The following is an 8,616-nucleotide window of genomic DNA, read 5'->3' on the forward strand; positions in this document are numbered from 1 at the left end:
GAGAGGGGGTCACATCACAAACACATACCAGCTTCATCACTGTGTCTGTCACGCGACTCTGTTCCCCTTTCGGGCTCTGTCTTTACATTTATTTTGAAAGATGAAGCTCGCGATTATGGTAAGGGGCGTTACATTTCCGACGAGTGCTTGCGGTGTTCGGCCAATCACAATGCACTGGGTCAGCTGGCCAATCAGAGCAGACTGCGCTTGTCGGAAGGAGGGACTTTGTAGAAAACGAAGCGTTTGAGAGAGGCGGGGCATATAGGACCTACAATGTACAGTATTTGAAAAATAATGTGTTTTTTGAACATTAAAGCATGTCAACATATTCTGTTACACAAATACACAAAATAATGATCTTTAAAAAAGCATCATATGACCCCTTTAAGTGCATTTTTGGGAAATGCACGTGAAACAATAACGAACGATCCTAAAATGACTCGTAGAAAACGCTCTTAAGCTCTAAGATCAATCGTTATCGAGAAACGCAGCCCAGCACGTTTCAGTTCAAACACTGTCCTACATAAGACTCGCTAACTGTTTAAAAAAAAAATATACAAGCAAAATTCATGTCTTTCAGTAAGAAAATGAACAGTAAAAAAAAAAAAAACTAGGAGAAAAACAAATTAAAGGAATAACTATATGCAACATTTTGAGAAAAATGTACTTTCTATACATATACCAACTTTTGCAATTAACTTATTTATTCTTTTTATTAACTGACAACCACAAACAAGCAAAAACTCTACCGAATCATTTGCGCTCTCCGAGCGTTTTGGTGCGCAGAGTCTTTGACTGCAGCTTTAATGTCGATGTTGCGAGCGCGGGCATTCTCAATACTTAGAAGAGCTAAACTGGGCAGTCTTCTTTCTTGTAACATTGTGCTCCGGAGAAATGTCTTGATCACTTTCAATTTCGAGAACGAACGATTAAAATCTGGTGACAAGTCGTGTGAACCGCTAAGCGTTAGCCATTGAAACAGGTCGTCAGAGAAGCGCAGCAGCGGACCATGGCACAAAAACATATAAATATATTTCACTTAAATCATTAACAGATTAACAAAACGAAAGGGGAACCAAATTGTGCTGAGTTTCTATTCATTGTGACGCGATCCAAAGTTCACGTAAAGGAAAAGGTTCTTTCTTTCTTTCTTTCTTTCTTTTATTATTGTTATTATTATTATTATTGTTATTATTATTTTGCCAAGGCTTTACAGTGATGAATGATGTCTTGCTTGTATGACCAACCAGCGTTGGTATATGACTAAATTAACAGTTGGAAAAACAATGCAGTGATCGCGCTGGCGCCTCTAGCGCATAAACAAAATTTTTGCTACCTTGACATCGCAGCCTGTTGATTATCAAAATAAAATACATAAAGAAACATATAAAAGTTACAATGCTGAAATGAAATAGTCCGTTGTTGCGTTCGTGACCAGCGCCTCGCTGTGCTGTTATAGCCTTTGTGAAGGATGATGATTTATGTCGATAATGCCAGTTAAGTGTAAAACCTATAAATATTATTTTAGCATCCAAATATGTCGCGAATATGGAAACATTTGGATTTGTGCCGAAAGAGAGAGGTATGGCTTCAATTTCCCTTTAAATTAATTTGTTTTTGGCTTGCCGTTTATATAGCCGAAATACTGTTAACTGAGGATTTGTTGTGGAGGGAAGGGAATAAAATAGCCTGTGTTTATTACGAGATGTTTTTTTTTTTCTTTTTCTTTTTGAGTAGCCTAAAGAAAACGCTGTGTACTTTATTATTATTAGTAGTAGTAGGTTAGTAGTATTGGCAAAGTAAAAAAAAATAACGCTAACCATTTTTTCTACTCAAACCGGTTTCAGAACAGTAATAATACAGAGAACGCATGTACAGAAACCGGTAAAATGCCGATTCTGCTCAGAGTGAACCGATTTTTTCTTCTTCTAGTTTTTAAGCCCTGCTTAAAGCATACGGAGCCCCGCACGTGACATACAAAATAAATAAATAAAATTAAATCGTGAGCATGAATTTGTTTTCTCGTTTTCCTAAATTGTGCATACAATATTACTAAATCGTGGCCAGGATTTATTCGATTACGGTGCGGCTGACGTCTTAGAAGTATAGTGTTTATGACAAGTGAAATGTGAGAAAAATGTTGTTTTAGAACATTAAGCTCGCCCCACTGCACTACCTTTGCGCTCACGTCTCGCATCTTTTGCAGTGTCTCGAAGCAATGCCTTTTAGAATGTCCTGCGACGGGACCCCCCAAAAGGCCGGGGCCCCCACGCACCACGGGGGCTGCGGGGGTGTCCCGTACGCTACTGCATGGGAGTTAGTTACTTAAAGATCAAGACCCCCGACAGGCACAGAGGTCCCACAGGGATTTCTGTTCTTTTGGACAGGTTGTTAACTCCTAGTGCAGATTTGTTTCATTATACAGAGAACACTGTGTACTCAATAGTGTTATTACGTGGAGATCGCAGGCAGCCAATGGGTGGCCTATATGTTCCTGGACGGCAGTGAATGAGAGTGAGTTTGCTGTGGGCACAGAAAGCCAATTCACACCAGTGGAGTCTAAATGCCTCATCACACTCTTTACACTTTGTGCCATTAGTCTGTTTTTCTATCAAAGAATTAGCCTATAAGAGAAACACTCAGCACTGTGTAAACACTGAATGATAATGAAGAAAAGCTTATAAAGATGTCGGTCGTGCTTCTTTGGTTTTAACGTCCACATTGCGTACTCAATCTTCCATGGTGCGTTCCTTGTGACTAAGACACTGCGCATCTTTGAAGTCATGTACTTTTATTAATATGCTTTAATAGTAGGCTGTCTGCCTTAACCCTTTCAGCCCCAGTCAGAATCACCTGTTCATTTGCTCTAGTTTCAAATAGGATTCTTTCCATCCTCTGAAAATGTTGACGATGATTGTTTAGGGTTGGAAACAAGAAGTTGACAGGTGATGGGACAGCTGTAGTTTCTCTCAGAAAAAAGGTACAAAAGCAGTCACTGTGGTGGTACCCTTTCAAACTGTACTAATATGTACACTTTAAGGGTAATGAAAAGTGTACCATTTGATAAGGTACCAATTACCAGTGACAGCTCTTATACCTTTTTTTTCTGAGAGTACATAACAGTTATTGTTGGATCTTCTAAAGAATGGTTTACTGGCTTAATTAGGTTGATTTTTGTACCGATTCACGTGAGTGTATTTAGAGGAAAAGTAGCATTGTTTTTTAAATATATATTTTTAACATATATTATTTACTTTTTAATAATTTACAATAATCTAATAAAATGACCCTTTTGTTAATTAATGCAATCTGATTTTCTTGAAAGAAGCCCAAGACTTTTAGAGCTCTTTGATGTGCACCAATCACTAGAAGAAAAATCTGTAAGATTTATCTTTTTATACATGTTTTTGAAAGAAGTCTCTTTTATGTTTACCAAGTCTGCATTTACTTAATCAAAAATACAGTAAAAACAGTACTAATGTGCAGTGGCGGCTCGTTGGGGGAGGCACAGCTTCCCCAAAATTGTGAGGTGAAAAACATTAAACAATTTAATGTTAATAAAATTCACAATTCATTTCAGTTTATGTCTCAGAGTGTGTATTTTTTGTTTGTAATTTCACTGCTGTAATACCATAACATGTTACTTAAGTTGGAAAGTGCCGCTTTTCTATTGCGAATGTGCCGAATCTGCTGATGTAATTACAACCGCTAGGTGATAGAGAAGGGAGGGGGGAGGCCGGGGGAGAGCTGAGCTCTTGTGCCTCCGTTGGTAAAAAAAAAAAAATTAGCCAATCACCATGGAGTGTTCAATTTCAGCGCTGAGGAGTGTTGAGAAAAGAAACCTCACAGGGGAGGCTAGCCTCCTTTCTGATATCAACCAATCATCATAGAGACGTAAATGACGTGCTATTAGTTTGAACGTCTCCCGCTGCGCTGATAATATACCAATTGTACTTATGAGTAGCGATATTGAATATTTGATCGCCAACAGATTTACCAAGCTGTCATTCAAACAGTATATATACAAATTTAAAATAAAGGGAGAACACGCCTAATCTGGATCTAGGCTACAGCAGTCGGTTTAATTAAATGGTGCAACAGGCAGCTCTCTTTTAACACAGACGTTTAAGAAGGGATGGATGTTTGCTTCAAGTGATAGGCCAGGTAAGTGAAATTATATTATCTTGCTGTATGTATGTCGTTTTCTTTACATGTTCTGACTAAAAGCAACCAAAAAGCCATTTTAAAGTGGTTAAGCTAATAATAATAATAATAATAATAATCGGCAGGGATCCCCAGACCAATACAATTAGTGTGCCTCCTCTATTTTAAAACCCACGAGCCGCCACTGCTAATGTGAAGTATTAACACAAATTAGAATAACCTTTTTCTATTTAAGTGTATTTTTAAAATGTGTCCTTGGTGAAAGTATCAATTTCTTTCTGACCCCAAACACTTCAATGGCAGTGTACAAATAAGTGACATCTCATCTTTGGGTTCCTGAGGGGAGATGGTAGAAATGTCCTTGCTAAATGTCTTCAGCTATTGCTGAAGAAGGGCATCAGTTGTTCACTGTAACCAATTCAATCTTGAGTTCAATTTGACCTTGTGCAGTTCAGGTCATTATCATTGTGCTTGGATTAGAGGGGTTTCAAAGTGTCAGTGTGTTTCATCTCTCTCGATCTCTAGTGCATAAAAAAAGTGACACGCATTACACTCTCAACGATTCGCTGTGAAAAACAGTGAGTCCTCAAGGCCCAATTAACTGAAATTCAGAGGAAAAGACCGATTTTAATGATTATGACTTATTTCAGGTTTCTAAAGGCAGAGCTTCCTTAGTAATTCCCCCTTGCATAACTTTGATGTGCAGTGCTGTAAATTAAATTCCCCCAGGCATGTAATCTAAACTGTTGAAAGTTTTTTGTGTTCATGTAGGAACAGGGAATTGAAATTAATGCATTGAAAATACTTTGGCGTACTCAATGTTGAATAATTGTTTGGACTTGTGCGTGTCTTTCCTTTGATTGTCCGAGCAGAATAACAATTAGATGTTGTTTTTTCCACTGTGAAACTGCAGAGCAATGAGCAAGGCAACAAGCTTGACGTGTTTTCCGCAGAGAATCTGGCATTTCATGTATTAATCTCTTAACATTGCTATATCCTCTTGAGACCAGAGAACAGCATCTAAGCGGTTCAATGTCGTGTTTCACACCTAGCGACCTCAATTTGCAATTAAAACCGTGTCCTTGAGATTCTCTAAAATATATACATATATAATTGAACTAGTCAATGTTGCAATTCTATAGAGAAACACTGTGTGAATATTTTGATGCTCTCAGGTCAACCAAGATGTCAGAAATCATTTTATTCTGACGTCATTTGAATTCAGTCTTTCTTTTTTTCTCCATTCAGTCTTATGTGTATGTTCTCAAATTCTGTTATTATTATTCTATTCTACTTGTCCACTAATAGTGTTTTTGCTTTGATTAATCATTATATAGTTCTTCTCAGTCTGTAGCTGTCATCTGCTGCCATCTTATTCAGGGCTGTAACTGTAATTTTTATCTAGGAAAGCAAAGTTTGTCAAAGGCTTGACAAAGGCTTGTTAAAGATTTTTTTTTTAAGTATTAAGTATATATAGATAAACTACTGTAAACTGTTGAAAGTTTTTTGTGTTCATGTAGGAACAGGGAATTGAAATTAATGCATTGAAAATACTTTGGCGTACTCAATGTTGAATAATTGTTTGGACTTGTGCGTGTCTTTCCTTTGATTGTCCGAGCAGAATAACAATTAGATGTTGTTTTTTCCACTGTGAAACTGCAGAGCAATGAGCAAGGCAACAAGCTTGACGTGTTTTCCGCAGAGAATGTGGCATTTCATGTATTAATCTCTTAACATTGCTATATCCTCTTGAGACCAGAGAACAGCATCTAAGCGGTTCAATGTCGTGTTTCACACCTAGCGACCTCAATTTGCAATTAAAACCGTGTCCTTGAGATTCTCTAAAATATATACATATATAATTGAACTAGTCAATGTTGCAATTCTATAGAGAAACACTGTGTGAATATTTTGATGCTCTCAGGTCAACCAAGATGTCAGAAATCATTTTATTCTGACGTCATTTGAATTCAGTCTTTCTTTTTTTCTCCATTCAGTCTTATGTGTATGTTCTCAAATTCTGTTATTATTATTCTATTCTACTTGTCCACTAATAGTGTTTTTGCTTTGATTAATCATTATATAGTTCTTCTCAGTCTGTAGCTGTCATCTGCTGCCATCTTATTCAGGGCTGTAACTGTAATTTTTATCTAGGAAAGCAAAGTTTGTCAAAGGCTTGACAAAGGCTTGTTTAAGATTTTTTTTTTAAGTATTGAGTATATATAGATAAACTACTGTTCAACAGTCTGTGGTCATGAATGAACGGGTGAATGAATGAATGAATGAATGAACAAACAAATAAATAGATGTATATTCTTTTTTGAAAGAAATTAATATTTCACCAAGAATGCATTGAATTGATCAAAATTTACTGTAAATGTTTTTTTATACATTGTTACAAAACATTTCTATTTCAAACAAATGCTGTTCTTTTGAGCTTTCTATTTATAAAAGAATCTTGGAAAAAAAGAATCACAGTTTCTACAAAAATTAAGCAGCATGGTTGTTTCTTGAGCAGCAAAGCAGCATATTAGAATGATTTCTGAAGGATCATGTGACACTGAAGACTGCTGAAAATTCAGCTTATTTTAAAATATATCAAAATAGAAAACAGTTATTTTAAATATTTCAAAATATTACTGTTTTTACTATATTTTTATCAAATAAATGCAGCCTCGGTGAGACTCAAAAACATAAAAAAAAGACTCCAAACATTTAACAGATATGCTGACTATTAATCAAATTCCAGTTCAGCTTCCTGTGGTATGTGGTCATTTCAAATTGCAATTCATGAATTGAACCAGTCTTTTTATCCATGTGTTTCTAGTCATGTGTTCTTGTTTTCCTGAAGGAACTGACTTCCCAAAGACATTTCATGCTGAGGCTACCACAAACAACATGCGGCAAGACAGACTAGCACATAGCACAACTGTGAAAAATGCAATGAAGCCCTCTGGTCCACTTGTCCTTGTGAGCCTGACGTCAATCAAGTGCAAACCACTTGTCTCTGCAGCCCTCCATCTCGTCCAGATGCTGTGTGTGAGTGTGTGGTGCCAGTGGTAATTGGAATGCAGCATGTGACTCTGGGCTACAGAGAGAGCTGTCTGATGAGCCCATTTGTCTCAGAGCGCCATAGCAGCTCCGCTCCTCCCCCCTGCCACTAACTGCAGTGTTCGGCTGCGTGCATTATCTGCAAATGGAGAGCCGGGACGCCACACTTCACTTTCTCTATCGCATTGATCCTGTAGTAAGAGACAGCTTCTTTCACACTGACTGTTTGATCAATCTCATATTGTGCTTGTATGGTACATTCAGACACCGAGAACAATAGGAGGAAGATCAAGAGAGACAAGACAATACTATAATACCATTTTTAATAAAGGCATAATTTAAATTTGAATCTGCTTGCACCCGTATTGATGTCATGATCTTAGATGGTATAAAAATGACACCATATAGGTGACTAATAGTGAAATGTAAAGAGGTAGTCCCGCCCAGGAGAGTGTGTAATACTTGGAGAGAGCTATGCGTTAGCATTCCCATTCATCTCTGGCAGTTTGCAAACTGCATGCTGCCATCTTCGCTAACGGGCAGTCAGTTCAGCAGGCCAATCATCTGAGCCGTAAATGGCATCACCAAGGGTTCAGGGTCAGGCTGCTTAGCATGGACCCGTTAGCCCATGCTGGTAGATAACGCTACTAATGATGCCAAGAACATAGACGATCTCAGACCCATCTCTATCAAACCCTCATGAGATGTGGAAAAACAGCAGACAGGGAAAAATAGAAGTCGGTTTTAATATTTATGAAGTATTTATTAATATTTATTGATGTATATTATTAAAATGGTATTTTATGAGAATTCACAGCTAGTTTTGAACGATTGTCAGTGGAGACAGATGCTCTTTGCAGCCAGGTGATGTATTTTTTTTCAGCAGGGGCTACTAACCATGCTAACCAGCCAACCTAAGCTAGTCCCAAGCTAATGCTGTTGGCTGAGCCCAAGGTTTTTATGTAGTATCGACCAAATATACAGTGCACACTACTATTCACAAGTTTGAGGTCAGGTAGATTTTTTTTAAAAAGGAATTAATACTTTTATTCAGCAAGGAGGCATTAAATTGATCAAAAGTGGTGACATTTATAATGTCCCAAAAGATTTCTGTTTTAAATAAATGCTGTTCCAACTTCTTTTGAACTTTCTATTGATGAATTGACAACATTTATTGTCCTAGAATAAACAATAAGTTGTCACGATTGGTGACTCATTCTTTAAAAACAAAAGGGGAGTGTTCTTTTTTCTAGAGAAAACATCACAATGAAGTGACATTAAGCCCTTTATTAAGTATACTATTTAGGAGAGGTGTGGATTATTTTTATAATATGCATGATGTTGACACCTTCTCTGTAGCTAATGAATTTCAAACACAATTTTCTAAGTAGAACACGATTC

At 37.2% G+C, this 8,616-nt stretch overlaps 1 long non-coding RNA gene across 1 annotated transcript in view; it reads left to right on the forward strand.

The window, feature by feature from the left end:
• LOC107653308 (uncharacterized) overlaps nt 1–7,542 on the forward strand; it is a 15,442-nt gene extending 7,900 nt beyond the window's left edge. The window contains exon 4 of the long non-coding RNA XR_001630206.1: nt 7,016–7,542. This is a non-coding gene — a long non-coding RNA (uncharacterized LOC107653308). The remainder of the gene's footprint in view (nt 1–7,015) is intronic.
• Nucleotides 7,543–8,616: the final 1,074 nt, after the last annotated feature.

The sequence above is a fragment of the Sinocyclocheilus anshuiensis genome, unplaced genomic scaffold (assembly GCF_001515605.1).
Source record: "Sinocyclocheilus anshuiensis isolate Anshui unplaced genomic scaffold, SAMN03320099.WGS_v1.1 scaffold103, whole genome shotgun sequence".
Classification (NCBI taxonomy): Eukaryota; Metazoa; Chordata; class Actinopteri; order Cypriniformes; family Cyprinidae; genus Sinocyclocheilus; species Sinocyclocheilus anshuiensis.